This window comes from Aquarana catesbeiana, linkage group LG07 (genome assembly GCF_042186555.1).
Source record: "Aquarana catesbeiana isolate 2022-GZ linkage group LG07, ASM4218655v1, whole genome shotgun sequence".
Lineage (NCBI taxonomy): Eukaryota > Metazoa > Chordata > Amphibia > Anura > Ranidae > Aquarana > Aquarana catesbeiana.
The window spans coordinates 175355831-175371065 of record NC_133330.1 but is presented as its reverse complement, the minus strand read 5'-3'; positions in this window follow the sequence as shown (position 1 = coordinate 175371065).

Genomic DNA, 15235 nt, shown 5'->3' with positions numbered 1-15235 from the left:
ATTTTGGAAAGTAGACACCCCAAGCTATTTGCTGAGAGGTATAGTGAGTATTTTGCAGACCTCACTTTTTGTCACAAAGTTTTGAAAATTGAAAAAAGAAAAAAAAAAAATGTTTTTTCTTGTCTTTCTTCATTTTCAAAAACAAATGAGAGCTGCAAAATACTCACCATGCCTTTCAGCAAATAGCTTGGGGTGTCTACTTTCCAAAATGGGGTCATTTGGGGGGGTTTTGTGCCACCTGGGCATTCCATGGCCTCCGAAACTGTGATAGGCAGTAAAGAGTGAAATCAAAAATTTTCACCCTTAGAAATCCTGAAGGCAGTGATTGGTTTTCGGGGCCCCGTACGCGGCTAGGCTCCCAAAAAGTCCCACACATGTGGTATCCCCATACTCAGGAGAAGCAGCTAAATGTATTTTGGGGTGCAATTCCACATATGCCCATGGCCTGTGTGAGCAATATATCATTTAGTGACAACTTTATGAAAAAAAAAAAAAAAAAAAAAAAAAAGTGTCACTTTCCCGCAACTTGTGTCAAAATATAAAATATTCCATGGACTCAATATGCCTCTCAGCAAATAGCTTGGGGTGTCTACTTTCCAAAATGGGGTCATTTTGGGGGGTTTTGTGCCACCTGGGCATTCCATGGCCTCCGAAACTGTGATAGGCAGTGAAGAGTGAAAGCAAAAATTTACACCCTTAGAAATCCTGAAGGCGGTGATTGGTTTTCGGGGCCCCGTACGCGGCTAGGCTCCCAAAAAGTCCCACACATGTGGTATCCCCATACTCAGGAGAAGCAGCTAAATGTATTTTGGGGTGCAATTCCACATAGGCCCATGGCCTGTGTGAGCAATATATCATTTAGTGACGACTTTTTGTAAATATTTTTTTTTTTTTTTTTTTTTTGTCATTTTTCAATCACTTGGGACAAAAAAAATAAATATTCAATGGGTTCAACATGCCTCTCAGCAATTTCCTTGGGGTGTCTACTTTCCAAAATGGGGTCATTTGGGGGGGTTTTGTACTGCCCTGCCATTTTAGCACCTCAAGAAATGACATAGGCAGTCATAAACTAAAAGCTGTGTAAATTCCAGAAAATGTACCCTAGTTTGTAGACGCTATAACTTTTGCGCAAACCAATAAATATACGCTTATTGACATTTTTTTTACCAAAGACATGTGGCCGAATACATTTTGGCCTAAATGTATGACTAAAATTTAGTTTATTGGATTTTTTTTATAACAAAAAGTAGAAAATATCATTTTTTTTCAAAATTTTCGGTCTTTTTCCGTTTATAGCGCAAAAAATAAAAACCGCAGAGGTGATCAAATACCATCAAAAGAAAGCTCTATTTGTGGGAAGAAAAGGACGCAAATTTCGTTTGGGTACAGCATTGCATGACCGCGCAATTAGCAGTTAAAGCGACGCAGTGCCAAATTGGAAAAAGACCTCTGGTCCTTAGGCAGCATAATGGTCCGGGGCTCAAGTGGTTAAAGCAGTGTACCATCTATCACACAAGACGGTCAAGGGGGGCAGGATCTTGTTACAGCATCGCCGACAACACTCACAGACCCAGCTCCGTGACAAACAAGAGTAGGAGGCGGGAGAGGAGGGCTGCAGCCAGCCACAGATCAAAGCGGCCCCAGGTGGCCTACTGTAAAATTTCCCAGTATCCTGGTAGGCCAGTCTGGCCCTGATCGAAGCTCTGGCCACTCACAGCAGCGGAGCTACGAACGTGAAACACTGAGGAAACATGTCAGCTCCCTCAGCAGTGACTGGGAGGCGGTACGGGCACTTCGTTCTAAGGTATTTCATAATGAGCTAGCATGCGATGCATGCTAGCTCATTATGCCTTTGCCTTATAGGGGTTTGTTTTGGTAGGGGCATACAACCGCTTTAAGAGACTTTCATTTTCAGTGCGAGTAGTGACTGGGCAGCATTATCATGGCAGTGGGTTATCAGGGCATCACTCATTGTGATTGACGCTGGATTTACATTGCTGTTGTAAATGATTTAAACAGCCTTGTAGACCCTCTAATCCACCAGGCCTTGGATCAGGGGTTAAATCAAAATGGGGACAAACTGCCTTGCCAGGGGCGATGGCCTTGCCACCTACCTTGGAAGGTTCCCTCCCAATGTCAGGGAGATGTGGCCTGGTGTGATTCAGGAGGGCCGGGATAAGGGTCAGGTATGGATTTTGAGGGGAACCCCCACACCATTTTATTCTTAAAGGGACACTATGCATTGTTGTAAACAATGTGTACTGTTCCTTTAAGAAAAAAACAGCATTCAATCCCCCTACAGATTCATAACAGACCCTTATCCAGCTCGAGTCCCACTTCATAATCAATACCAGAGCCTTACTAGGTTTGCAGCCTGGCTGGCCAAGAAACAGAGGGCAGCCCATTTCTTGAAATACCTGGCCACATGCCCCCAAAATTGAGAGGGTACCTTGTCAGGGGTGGTAAAGCAACCTTGACAGCAAGGCACCTTATCCCTCACATTGATATGGAAAAGGACATCATTCCCACTTCCCTGGCCAGTGCATGTGAGGACTTATGAGAAGCTGGAAGCCCCTTTAGAATAAGGGGGCCCCCAAAAATATACCCCCCCATGAAAGAGTACCCTTTGTTATAATTCACAAAAAAAAAGTAAATAGTAATTAAAAACAGACATCATAGGGAAAATCCTTTAATGCAAATCCAATGTCAATCACGTCATCCAGTGATACAAATGTTATGTTAATCACAATGAGTAATGCCCAAAGACCCACTACAATGACAATGCTGCCCCATTACACTCATCACTAAATGACAATTCCTGGCTGCTTCAGTAATGTATACAGAGCAGTACTGGTGAACAACTTCACATGCAGGTCTAAAGTGATATTAAAGGCAATTTTTTTTCTTTAAAAAAAAAATAACAAACATGTTATACTTACCCACTCTGTGCAGTCCTTTTGCACAAAGCAGCCCTGATTCTTCTCTTCTCAGTTCCCCCGCTAGCAATCCTGGCCCCTTCCTCCTGCCAGCAGAGCAAACAGCTTGCTGTGGGGGCACCCGAGCAGAGCCGCTGCTCTGCATGTCCATTCAGACACAGAGCCGGGGCTCGGCCCTGCCCTCTCTCTCTTCTCATTGGCACCCTGGCTGTGATTGACAGCAGTGGGACTTAAAGGGTCCCACTGTTATCTCAACCAATGAGGAGGGAGAGTTCCCGGGGAGCCAAGGTTTTTGTACACATCGCTGGATTGCAATAGGGCTCAAGTTAGTATTAGGGGGGCTGAGGGGGCTGCTGCACACAGAAGGTAAAAAAGATTGAGCCTTTAGACCCACTTTAAAGCATATCTAAGCCAGAAAACCAAAATGCAATATGATGCAGCTTACCAGTCTTAAATGTTGTGGCTGCATTACTTTTATTTTATTCATTTGTTTTCCTTTATTTTTATTCAGTGATATGGGCCAGAACACACTTTCTTTTTTAAGCGGAGAGCAGTGTAGAAAGGCATATTTACACTGCTATCCACCTTGGCTGTGCTCTGTGACAGCGCTTTTATCCTGGATGGCTAACCCTGATTAAAGGACTGTAAAGGAGGCAGATGCTGCTTTTTAAATAGCAATTTTCTTTCCTTTTTTTTCAGCCTAGGTTCACATTGGTACGATTTGGCATGCGATTTTACATATCAAATCGCATGCCAAATTGGCAGGTCTTGCCAGCAATGGCACCGTCCAATCAGTGAGGTGCCACAAAGTGGGAAACTACTTTACAGATTCCCAAAAGTAGTTCCTGTACTACTTTTAAGTAAGTAAAATGAGATCATAAACGGCGCTGCCCTCTATACTATTAATGGATACCAGAAAAAATATCACAAGGTACACTCTGAATTCAGATGACTGCGATACTTAAAAACTCCACCAATATCAAAACGTACTACGGTTTAGGCCAAAAATGAAGCATATATTTGGAGATAAGCAAAAGCACCAATGCTAAATGTTGCTAAATATAATGTGTTCCCCCAGCGGGATATAAGTGTCATCCAGAGTGAAATATATAATACCTAAGAAAAAAAATATATAATCCCTAAGTTTAGAAAATTAAAGTAGGATAGTGCAAACCACAAAACAGTGTAAAAAAGGAATCAAATCAAACAATAGAAATTTTTTCAAACAATAAAAATTTTTTTACCCCAAAGTGCAAAAGTATTGGGACAAGATGGCGCCAGAAAATATTCAAAAGTATTGGGACATTAATATGTAAAAATAGGTTTTATACGAATAAGTGTGCTAAATGTTATCAGTGTGGTGTCTACGTGTCCCCTTCCATGTTTTTGTGCAGGAAATATTACATATAGTTTGTGTTTGACCCCAATATTCAAAAATATTGGGACAATATAATGTTTAAGAACCGTGAGATGTGAATTATCCTTTTGTGCAGAAAGTAGATTGTCCTTCTATGTGATAAGTAAATAATACTACAACCACCCCTAATATTAAATTACAGTTCATAAAAGGTATATACAAATAATTAAAATGACTTTTGGAAAAAGTAGTATGGTTAATTTAAAAGAGTTCATATATATGATCCATGCAGACCAAATGTTGTTAACCAGGTAGAGAAAACAAAGTTCAGCTGAGATTGCTGTTTATTTCACCCAAAAGGGTACACAATAGTGACTTCTGTGCAGTTTTTTCATAAGGTGACTTGAAGTGCTCGCCCCCCTCTGCTACCCCACTCACCAGAAATAATCACCCCTACAGGGGTACCGAGCGACAAAGTGGGTGCCTCAGGGTGAAAAAGATGTTCACTTCAAAAGTGCTCCCATTCCTCTGCTCTGTGCGATCCTTATAGCTGTTCCGGGATAAATGTGTGCTCTGACATGACCATGCTACTCCAGCAGTATACCACCTTAAGCTGTTAAACACTCCAGGAATCCAGAGAAAAGAGAAACACAAGGGGCTGCCTTCGTGAAGTATGTCAAAGTATTTATTCCATAGAAGCAAATCCAATCCAAAATATGTAAGCCAAAGTGTACATAATAATAAACAGCGCTGTAAGCAAGGAAGGGACCAGCAGCGATCTGCGAGTGTGCGTCCCAGCTTGCGTTCCAGCGTCTACTTCCGGGTATGACGTGTGAGCGTGACTCCGCCTTACGCGTTTCGTCATAGGACGTTTTCAAAGACAGTGTCCACGCCTACGCTTCACACTATAATATAGTCATGCAGCCCACAACACCACTCCCCTTATTATGGTAATGTCGCTCGGGGGGAGGGTATGTTATTGCCACTAGACTGCAGAAATATATTGAGTCCATATGGCTAAAACTAAGCACTTTCTAATCTATTTACCTACTGTTTACCGCTACTTGTACTCCAACTACTCATAGTGTTGAAACCCCTAGGACTAAATACAATGCATCTAGAACGGGTGTATATGGGTCAATATGGGAGTAAAATCTCCTAGTGTAGTACGTATTATTGGAGACAAATAGCGGTGAATGGGCATCAGTACATATTTAATCACACTAAAATATAATTACTCGCTGCTTAAGTTAAGCCAATTAATAAAAGCAAGACTAAGTATAGGATATATAAAAATAAATATATAAAAATATATCCATAAACATATATACAACAAAAATTTTTTTTTTTTTTTTTTTTTTAAATTACATAAAAGATAGGTCTATATAACAACCCCACAACATTATTAGTTTAATATTCACAATAACCACAAATTCTTCAGAGTCTAATAAAAACCGTTAAAATAATTATTAAATCCATTATATTAAGACGGCATGATATAAAGAGGCAAATGCATTTAAATGATGAATAAAAATAATAAATAAAAATATAATTGTCATATAAATTTTAAGTTACTAGAATACATGTATTTCCAGGTGTATATGGGAAGATGTTAAAAAGATGTTTCATAAATGCATGTATTAACAGGCGTAGGGTGTAGAAGTGTTGAATAATTATACATTAACTAGTCGGGTCACATGTAATGTAAAGAACTACCCCACCACAAATAGTAAATTGTGAGTACAAGTGTCATATCCTCATGCCTAGTATCAGATTGGCCCCAGGGTTCAAAAGTATTGGGACAAAACCCATGTATCAAATCTGATTAAATAACTATTGCGCTGTAGAAGAGTGTGGGATAAGGATAGGATGGGAGAAGGGGGGGGGAAGGAGGGGCTCCCCCAATTTCTAATAAAAGGGGGGGGGGAATAGCTGTGCACCTGAATCTAACAATCAACCACTAATCTTCCATCTGTATCAATCAACCCCTGATTTGCTAAGTCTATAATAGGCCAAGTATCAACTTCCTAAATACTAAGCATAGAGAGGTACCAACAGGCCCCCGTAAACCTCATCTATATAGCTAAATCAGACTGTTGTACCTTTAAAAAACTTTTACCAACTTACGGGTTAGCTATATAGCAATTCAAATCTATGTCGAGGTTCAGCCCTTTGGGGGCAAGTGAACCCAAACGGTAAATCCAACTCGTTTCATTTCTGGAGATTGAGGTTTCTCTATTACCTCCACGCCAATGTTCCTGCACGGAGTCAATCCCATAGAAAGTAAGTAAACTTGGGTCCCTATGGTGAACCTCGTCGAAATGTCTCGATAAGCTATGGTTAGGGAACCCCTTCCTAATATTTTTGATATGTTCCCGAATTCGGACAAAAAGTTGACGGGTGGTTCTCCCCACATATTGGAGGCGGCAGGGGCATTCCACAACATATGTAACATGTGTGCTACGGCAGGTAATAAGTTGGTTGATTTTATATTCTTTGTGATCAGTGCATGATTTAAACGTATTCTTCCTTCTGGGTTGTCTTTTGGATACTTTACACGGTAGACATCTTTGGCACCTGAAAAATCCTTTTAGATCTGGACATATTTTAATGGCCTTCGGGGGATCAATAACATTCTTCACTAGATGATCCCTTAAATTGGGTGCTTTTCTGTATATAAATTTAGGTCTGGCTGGCAAGAGTTTTGTTAGGATGAGGTCTTCCTTGAGTATGGGCCAGTACTTTTTTATTATTTTCTCAAAATCTCTGAACCGGCTGTTGAACCCTGTAATAAACGCTACTTCCGGCATCTTCTGGACTTTTTTGTTCTTATTGGAGAGCAGGGAGGTTCTGTCTAGCTGCATAATATCTGTTTTTAATTTCAGCAGTCTTTCTTTATCATATCCTTTTTCCTGGAATTTTTTAATTAAAATATCGGCCTGTTTATTAAAATCTTCAGCTATATCACAATTGCGTCTTATCCGTAGTAACTGTCCTTTGGGGACATTACTTTTCCATCTTGGATGGTGACAGCTGGAAGTGGGTATGTAACCGTTTCTATCTGTCGGTTTAAAAAAGGTGCGGGTGGATAACTTGTCTCCTGTCTTAAAAATTTCTAGATCTAAATAATCAATTTTCTCATAACTCCACTTCCCGGTGAACTTAATACCATACTTATTGTTGTTCAAGTTTTCAAGGATTTTTGTAAGGCTGTCTGGTGTTCCATTCCATAAGATGATCAAGTCATCTATGTATCTTTTATACATCTTGATTTGTGGTATATTTTTGCTGTAGATGTATTTGTCTTCCCACAGGTCCATGAATAAATTAGCTACGCTGGGAGCATAGCGTGCTCCCATTGCGACTCCCTTCGTTTGTACGTAATATTTTTTATCATGCCAAAAATAGTTGCATTCCATGGCCATTTTTAGGCCCTCAAGGATATAGCTGATCTGTTCCTGCTTCATACTTGTGTTCAAGTGGAGGGCTCTTTCCACACCCCGTAGACCGTCCTTCTGTTCAATGCTCGTATATAAAGAATTGACATCTACTGCCACCAGTAACCATTGTTCCACTCCCTTGATCTCTTGCAGTTCTTGAATCAATTGCATACTATCTCGCAGGTAGGATTTCCCTTCTTTCACTAAAGGTTTTAGAAATATGTCCAAGTACTCCCCCAACCTAGAGAAGATGGAGTTGCTCCCACTGATAATTGGCCTCCCTGGTGGTTTTTCCAACCTTTTGTGGATCTTGGGTGTGTGATATATCACTGGTGTTTTAGTTGAATTGGATATTAAATATTCCGCCTCTTTGCAGTTTAGTATACATTTAGTTTTTCCTTTTTCCACATAGGTCTTAAGCTTCTTTTCATATTTTTTCTTCGGATTCCCTTTTAGCGTTTTGTATGTATTTTCTATACTTAAAAGGTTATTCATCTCATCCTGATAATCCTTTTTATTCAGGATAACTAGGCCTCCCCCCTTATCAGCAGGCCTGATCACTACCTCATGTTTTTTTCCTATGTCCTTGATGGTGTTCCAGATGCTATTTGATCTTTTTTTGTTAGTATTTCCCATTAATTTAATCTCAGCTGAACTTTGTTTTCTCTACCTGGTTAACAACATTTGGTCTGCATGGATCATATATATGAACTCTTTTAAATTAACCATACTACTTTTTCCAAAAGTCATTTTAATTATTTGTATATACCTTTTATGAACTGTAATTTAATATTAGGGGTGGTTGTAGTATTATTTACTTATCACATAGAAGGACAATCTACTTTCTGCACAAAAGGATAATTCACATCTCACGGTTCTTAAACATTATATTGTCCCAATATTTTTGAATATTGGGGTCAAACACAAACTATATGTAATATTTCCTGCACAAAAACATGGAAGGGGACACGTAGACACCACACTGATAACATTTAGCACACTTATTCGTATAAAACCTATTTTTACATATTAATGTCCCAATACTTTTGAATATTTTCTGGCGCCATCTTGTCCCAATACTTTTGCACTTTGGGGTAAAAAAATTTTTATTGTTTGAAAAAATTTCTATTGTTTGATTTGATTCCTTTTTTACAATGTTTTGTGGTTTGCACTATCCTACTTTAATTTTCTAAACTTAGGGATTATATATTTTTTTTCTTAGGTATTATATATTTCACTCTGGATGACACTTATATCCCGCTGGGGGAACACATTATATTTAGCAACATTTAGCATTGGTGCTTTTGCTTATCTCCAAATATATGCTTCATTTTTGGCCTAAACCGTAGTACGTTTTGATATTGGTGGAGTTTTTAAGTATCGCAGTCATCTGAATTCAGAGTGTACCTTGTGATATTTTTTCTGGTATCCATTAATAGTATAGAGGGCAGCGCCGTTTATGATCTCATTTTACTTACTTATTATGCAGTTAGACCCCTAGGGGTACTAATTAGAGATAGGCAGCAGCCCTTACCCTGTCCATAAGCGCGGATTTATTCCTTTATATTTTTCCTGTACTACTTTTGGTGACTTCTTTATAGACATCTTTGCAGGCACCCGCGCACAGATGTCTGTGACATCGTCGCTGAAGTTGGACTGCATTGCCAGGTTGAAATTTCTTTTTTGTTTACAAAAGTTTTTATTGGAAGATCCATCATATAAAAAAATGGTACACAACGAATGGTTAGAATCAATAATACAATGTTGTACAATAAATCAATAAATCACATCAGAAGAATGTTGTGAATAATCTTTGTGATATAGCACATAAGGTTGACTATATGGACAGAGAAATTAACATTATAATAGCATATTAGTAATTGGAGAGACTTGAGTGATTAAGGCAGGTTCCAATATGACCATTTTTGCTGAAGATATACATATTGTCATGAAGTGTGTGGTGAATTCTCTCGGTAAGTTTCATCATTTCCATCCTAGCTAGAACCTGTGACCATATAAGATTGTTTGATCTCCAATTATAAGCAATCATCCATTGAATGGAACTAAACAGTGAGTGTATTAATCTGTTGCATATTGTTGGAATATTTAGTACAGAAGCAAACAAAAGACATATTCTGGGTGTAAGCTCAATTGTTTTACCTGATGCTTCTTTAATTCTGTTAGCCACAGCATGCCATATTGGTTTTAGAAATGTGCAGCTCCAGAATTTGTGTACAAACGTCCCTTGCTCTGAGCATCCTCTAAAGCAATTAGGGGATGCTGTAGGGTAGAAGTCATGGATCTTTTTAGGGGTCAAATACCATCTAGTAAATAGTTTTAATGGTGTCTCTCTAAATGAGATGGCGCGGTTGCTTTTACGGAGGTTATCCATCATTTTTCCCATGTCTGTGTTGTGATTGAGCAATCTAGTTGTGCTTCCCAATCTAGCATGGGTCCAGATTTCTCTAAGGAAAGGAAAGTCTGTTAAGATGACTATATAATTGAGAAATTAAACCTCTATCCCTCAGGGAGGTTATATAAATGTGCTCAAAAATTGTGTTTGGAGATTGTATTGATAATGCATAATGGTTTGCAAAGAAATTTTTAATTTGAATATATCGGGGGTGTTCCGAGTTTGGGAATCCATATTTAGATTGGAGAAATTCAAAGGTGGGAAACTTCATATCACAAACTATAGATTTAAGAGAGGTTAGATTGTTGTTTAACCATAGTGTTAAAGGACTGTGATCTTTATATGCCTGTGTAAATCTAGGATCTCCTAGGAATGAGGCCAATGGTGGGACAGTTGAGGATAGTTTAAATGTATTTTTATGTTTGAGCCACAATTGAAAGGAATGTGTGACTATTATATTTTTTTTGAGGATATTGTGGTGAGAATTTATATCAGACCATAAACAGGGCTGGACTGGGACAAAAATTTGGCCCTGGACTTCACCCAGACTGGCCCACTTTGACAGGTCTCTCGCATGCCGGCTTGCCACCCACTAGCTATTAGCCGTTCTACATTATTTCTCTTATAGGCAGTATCAGTGGGGAAGCTAGACATTATTTCACCTGGGGCAAAGAATCAGTTTGGCGCCCCCCCCCCAATGGAACAAGATTAGGCAGGAAAGTGAGGCCGCCCTCCTTCCAGATCGTATGATGAGCTTCTAAGTGTTGACTCCTGAGCATCATGTCTGTATTCAGGCGCGCTGCATAACTAGCCAGGGAGAGGAGGTGAGCACTGCGGGGGGGGGGACAGAGGACTGGAGGGAGGCAGCGGTCCACTGTCACTGAAATCGGCCCACTGAGCCATCGGCCCACCGGGAAACTCCCTGTAGTCCCAATGGCCAGTACATGCCTGACCATAAAAGATCTGGAAGAAATAGAGGGGAAATCAAGACAGATTCAAAGGAGATCCATGGTATATTGTCCATGTGGGCAGACCATTGTGCCAACTGTGAGAGTCTGGCAGCTAGAAAGTATTGGCAAATATTTGAGAGTCCAAGACCACCTTTGGATTGCGGTCTATCGTCAGGGCAGGGCTCAGCCCTTCCTTCTCTGAGATGGCCGCTCAGCTGTCGGCTAATTGCCAGATCCTTCCTCTCCACAGTGACTCAGCTGTTGATGATTTGCTCGTCAGTCCTGGCTACTTAAAGCCGTCCAGCTCACTTCATCTCTGCCTTTGCCTTTGGTCACATCTCAGAAACTTTCCCCTGCGTTCCTGTTGAAGACTTGCTTGGCTGACATCCCTTCTGGCTCCAGATCCTGCTTGCTGTACTACTACGTTGATCTCTGTCTCTCTGACATTGGCATTGGCTGATTACCCAATCTGGTTACTGAACTCTAGCTATGTATTGACTACGCTTACTCTGTTTACCTTTTTATTATTATTAAACAAGTGTGATCAACTGTACTTCTGTCTCGGTCTGATTCATGGTTTCTGACATCTATGCATTAGGGAATAGCTAAATCTGGGGGTTTTTATCTGACCAAATAAATTTATTGATTTCCCTTTGAAGTGTTTCCAATCTAGTTTTGGGATGTTAATTGGAAGAGCTCGGAAGTAGTAGAGAAGTCTTAGGAGGATTGTCATTTTGAAAGCGCAGATTCTACCCAGAAAGGAAATATGATAAGAGGACCATAATTTCAGTAATGTGCTTATATGAGAAAAGAGTGGAGGGTAGTTGGATTTGTATAGTGAGTTATAGGAAGAAGTGATATGTATGCCTAGGTATCTAAATGAATGGGAGCACCATATGAATGAGAATTTTTCTTGCAATATGGAAGTCAGACTGGGGGAATGTTAATAGGGAATGCCGAGCATTTGTTTAAATTTATACTCAGACCAGAGAGCTTATAGACTTTATGAAGTTCTGCCAACAGGTTAGGTAAAGAGATAATTTTGTCTGTTAAAAATATGTGCATCATCTGCATATAAGCTCAGTTTGAATTCTCTATGGCCTTTTGTGTAACCTTTAATATTAATATTGTTCCTTATTAATTGTACAAGAGGTTCAATCGCTAAAGCGAAGAGTAGAGGGGATAACGGGTAACCCTGTCTGGTGCCTTTACTCAGTGGGAAGAAATCAGAGTTGCTGCCTGGGATTTTGATTCTTGTTTGCGGGGAATGATCTAGGGCATTGAATCCATGTATAAATTTGTCTGAATTTAGGGAGTAGGTTTAGATAAGACCAATTTACGCTACCGAAGGCCTTGTGTATGTCGAGGCTTAGTAAACAAACCGAGTGTGAATGAAGATTGGCATCTTGAATGATATTTGAGACCAGCCTGATATTGTCTACTATTTGTCTACCTGGGATAAAGCCAGTTTGGTCTGTATGAATCAGAGATGTGACGACCCCAGCTAGTCTGTCTGCCAGTATTCTACCAAAGATTTTTAAATCATTATTAAGGACCGAAATGGGGTGAAAATTTTGTGGGAGGGAATGGTCCTTATCTGGTTTTGGGATTAAGGATAAATTAGCTAATAGGATATCATCGGGGAAGTGATTACCTTGTAAAATATGATTGAATAATTTGGTTAGTTTGGGTGTTAATAAGGGTGAAATTTTTTTTGTTGATGGGTATAGTAAAATCTCCTCCTAGTATCAACTGCCCCTCTGCAAAATCTAAAAGCTTCTCTAACGACTCATCTAGAAAAGAGGCCTGATTTTCATTGGGAGTATAGATTGTTGCCAGTGTCATCTGCTTGTTTCCCAGGAGGTCCTTTATATAAATATATCATCCTGTAGGGTCTATCAATGATATTTGATGGCGCCAGGGTATTTTGCTTGAAATTAATATTGAGACCCCTTTAGATTTAGCCATCGAATTAGTAGCATGGTATGTCAACGGGTAAAATCTGATTTGGTGATATTAAAGTCTGTCTGTCTTGAAATGTGTCTCTTGAATAAAATGTCAACACAGAATAAAATGTCAACACGGAAATGTTTCAGATCATGTAGTAGCATACGTCGTTTCTCGGGTATGTTAAGACCCTTAGCATTCAGGGACATCACTACTATACTATCCAGTGCCATTTTAGGAATAAGGGAAGGGAGAAAAAAAAGAAAAGGGGGGGAAGGGAGGGAAGGGAGAAGGAGAAAAAAAAAGGGGGGGGGGAGATATCACTCCTCTTCTCCACTAATTACCCTCAAGAAAGCACCTTCTTCTGGTCTTACTGGACCATGTAGGCACAGACCTAACCAGGAGAGTGGTCTGAGATGTCCGAGCTGTGGACATAAAAATAAAAAAAGAACGTCTTTTACCAGTTTAACACACAATTTCAATATTTCAATAACAACATCATCACTGTTGTTCTTTTTTCATTTATATCTATTTTATTTACACGGGGAGGAAAAATTAGAAGAAAAAAATGGAAGTTATGGAGATAGGGGGAGAGGAAGAAAGAGCAAACTGAATTCAATAAAATATATAACTTAACATATGAGGGTCAAGATACCTCTAAGTAAAGACTTCTTCCACTTCCTCCATTTCTTCTTTTTTGGTCTATCAATGGGGGTTTCCTCATATCTTTATCTTTACTTAAAGACCCAACCTCTCTGCCCTATGTATCTACTTCCACATACATGTGAGATTATCCTGGGGGGGGTGAAAAAAAAAGAGGGGAGAGCTTTTATAATAGAAAAAATTATGTGGTGGGGGTTGTAGTTACCTACAACTACTATTCTCACCACCATATCCTACCCCCTGTCTTAGGGGGAAAGCTTGAATCTCTGAATTTTACTTTACTCATATAATCATAAGTGACATAAAGTGATAAAAAAACAGAAAAAATAAGCAAATAAATAAATAAATAAAATGTTGTCATTCCTTGCCATCTTAAACCACTAAGTGATAACAGTCTTAATATATTTAAATAATCTTCTCACACTATGAAAAATAAAACCCTTATCCCCAATCTCATACAAAAGGAAAAAAAACACTCACAGCAATCCTAATACCTCCCCTCCCTCCTTTTCCAATCCCACTTTTGTTCTGTTTGAGTACTTATGGGTCTCACAATCAGCGGAGAAAAAGAGAAGTAATGAAACCAATCCTAACCAGATCTGGTATCTTGTTCCCCCGTGGATAAAAAAAAAGGGGGGGGGGAGGAACAAAAAAGACAGAGAGGAAAAAAAAAATTAAAAAAAGGGAAAAGAAGAAAAAAATTAAAAATAGGAGCCCCTTTTATCCATATGGATCTATTTTTCCTAATAATCTACTCCAAAAAAAAGGGGGGGGAGGATAAAATTTTGTCCAAAAAACATTTTTTTTCCTTTTCCCTTCCCTTCCCCTCCCTCTCCCTCTCCCTCTCCCTCCAATTCTATGGTTTCCTCACAGTCCTTCCATATTCCTCTTCCATTTTTGCTTTCAACCAGGGTCTCTTGTTGATTTCTTTGCTCTTTTAATCCCTGAGATTCCGGGTCTAGCCTCCTTAGTTCAGCAGGCCTTTGCCGTATTTGTCCCGGGATTGCTTTTAGCCAATTGGGAATAGGAATTGCCTCTGTCTCAAAAAATAAAAACAGCCCAGGTAAGTCTGCTGGGCTAGACAAGAAAAAAGATGAGGGTCCTTTCCTTATGGTTAACGAGATAGGGTACCCCCACCGATATGTGCCCCCCAGTTGCCTAATCTTGTCTAGTAATGGACGTAGCAACGCTCTCCTTTGCAAAGTATTCCTTGATATACCTGCTAATATTTTTATAGGAGATCCATTGAAAATAATCTCTCCCAGCTCCCACGCCTTGCAAAGAATAATCTCTCTGTGTGTATAATGAAGCATACAGCATACAATGTCTCTTGGTCTTTTTAAATCCATGGATCGGGGACCCAGCGCTCTATGAACCCTCTCAAACGTGAGGTCCTGGGGGGCCACCGAAAGCACCATTTGTTGACATATTTTCAATACTATCAATTGTAATGTCTCCTCACTTGTATCTTCCGGGACGCCCCTCAGCCGTAGATTGTTATGACAGCTCCAGTCCTCAAGCTGTTCCAG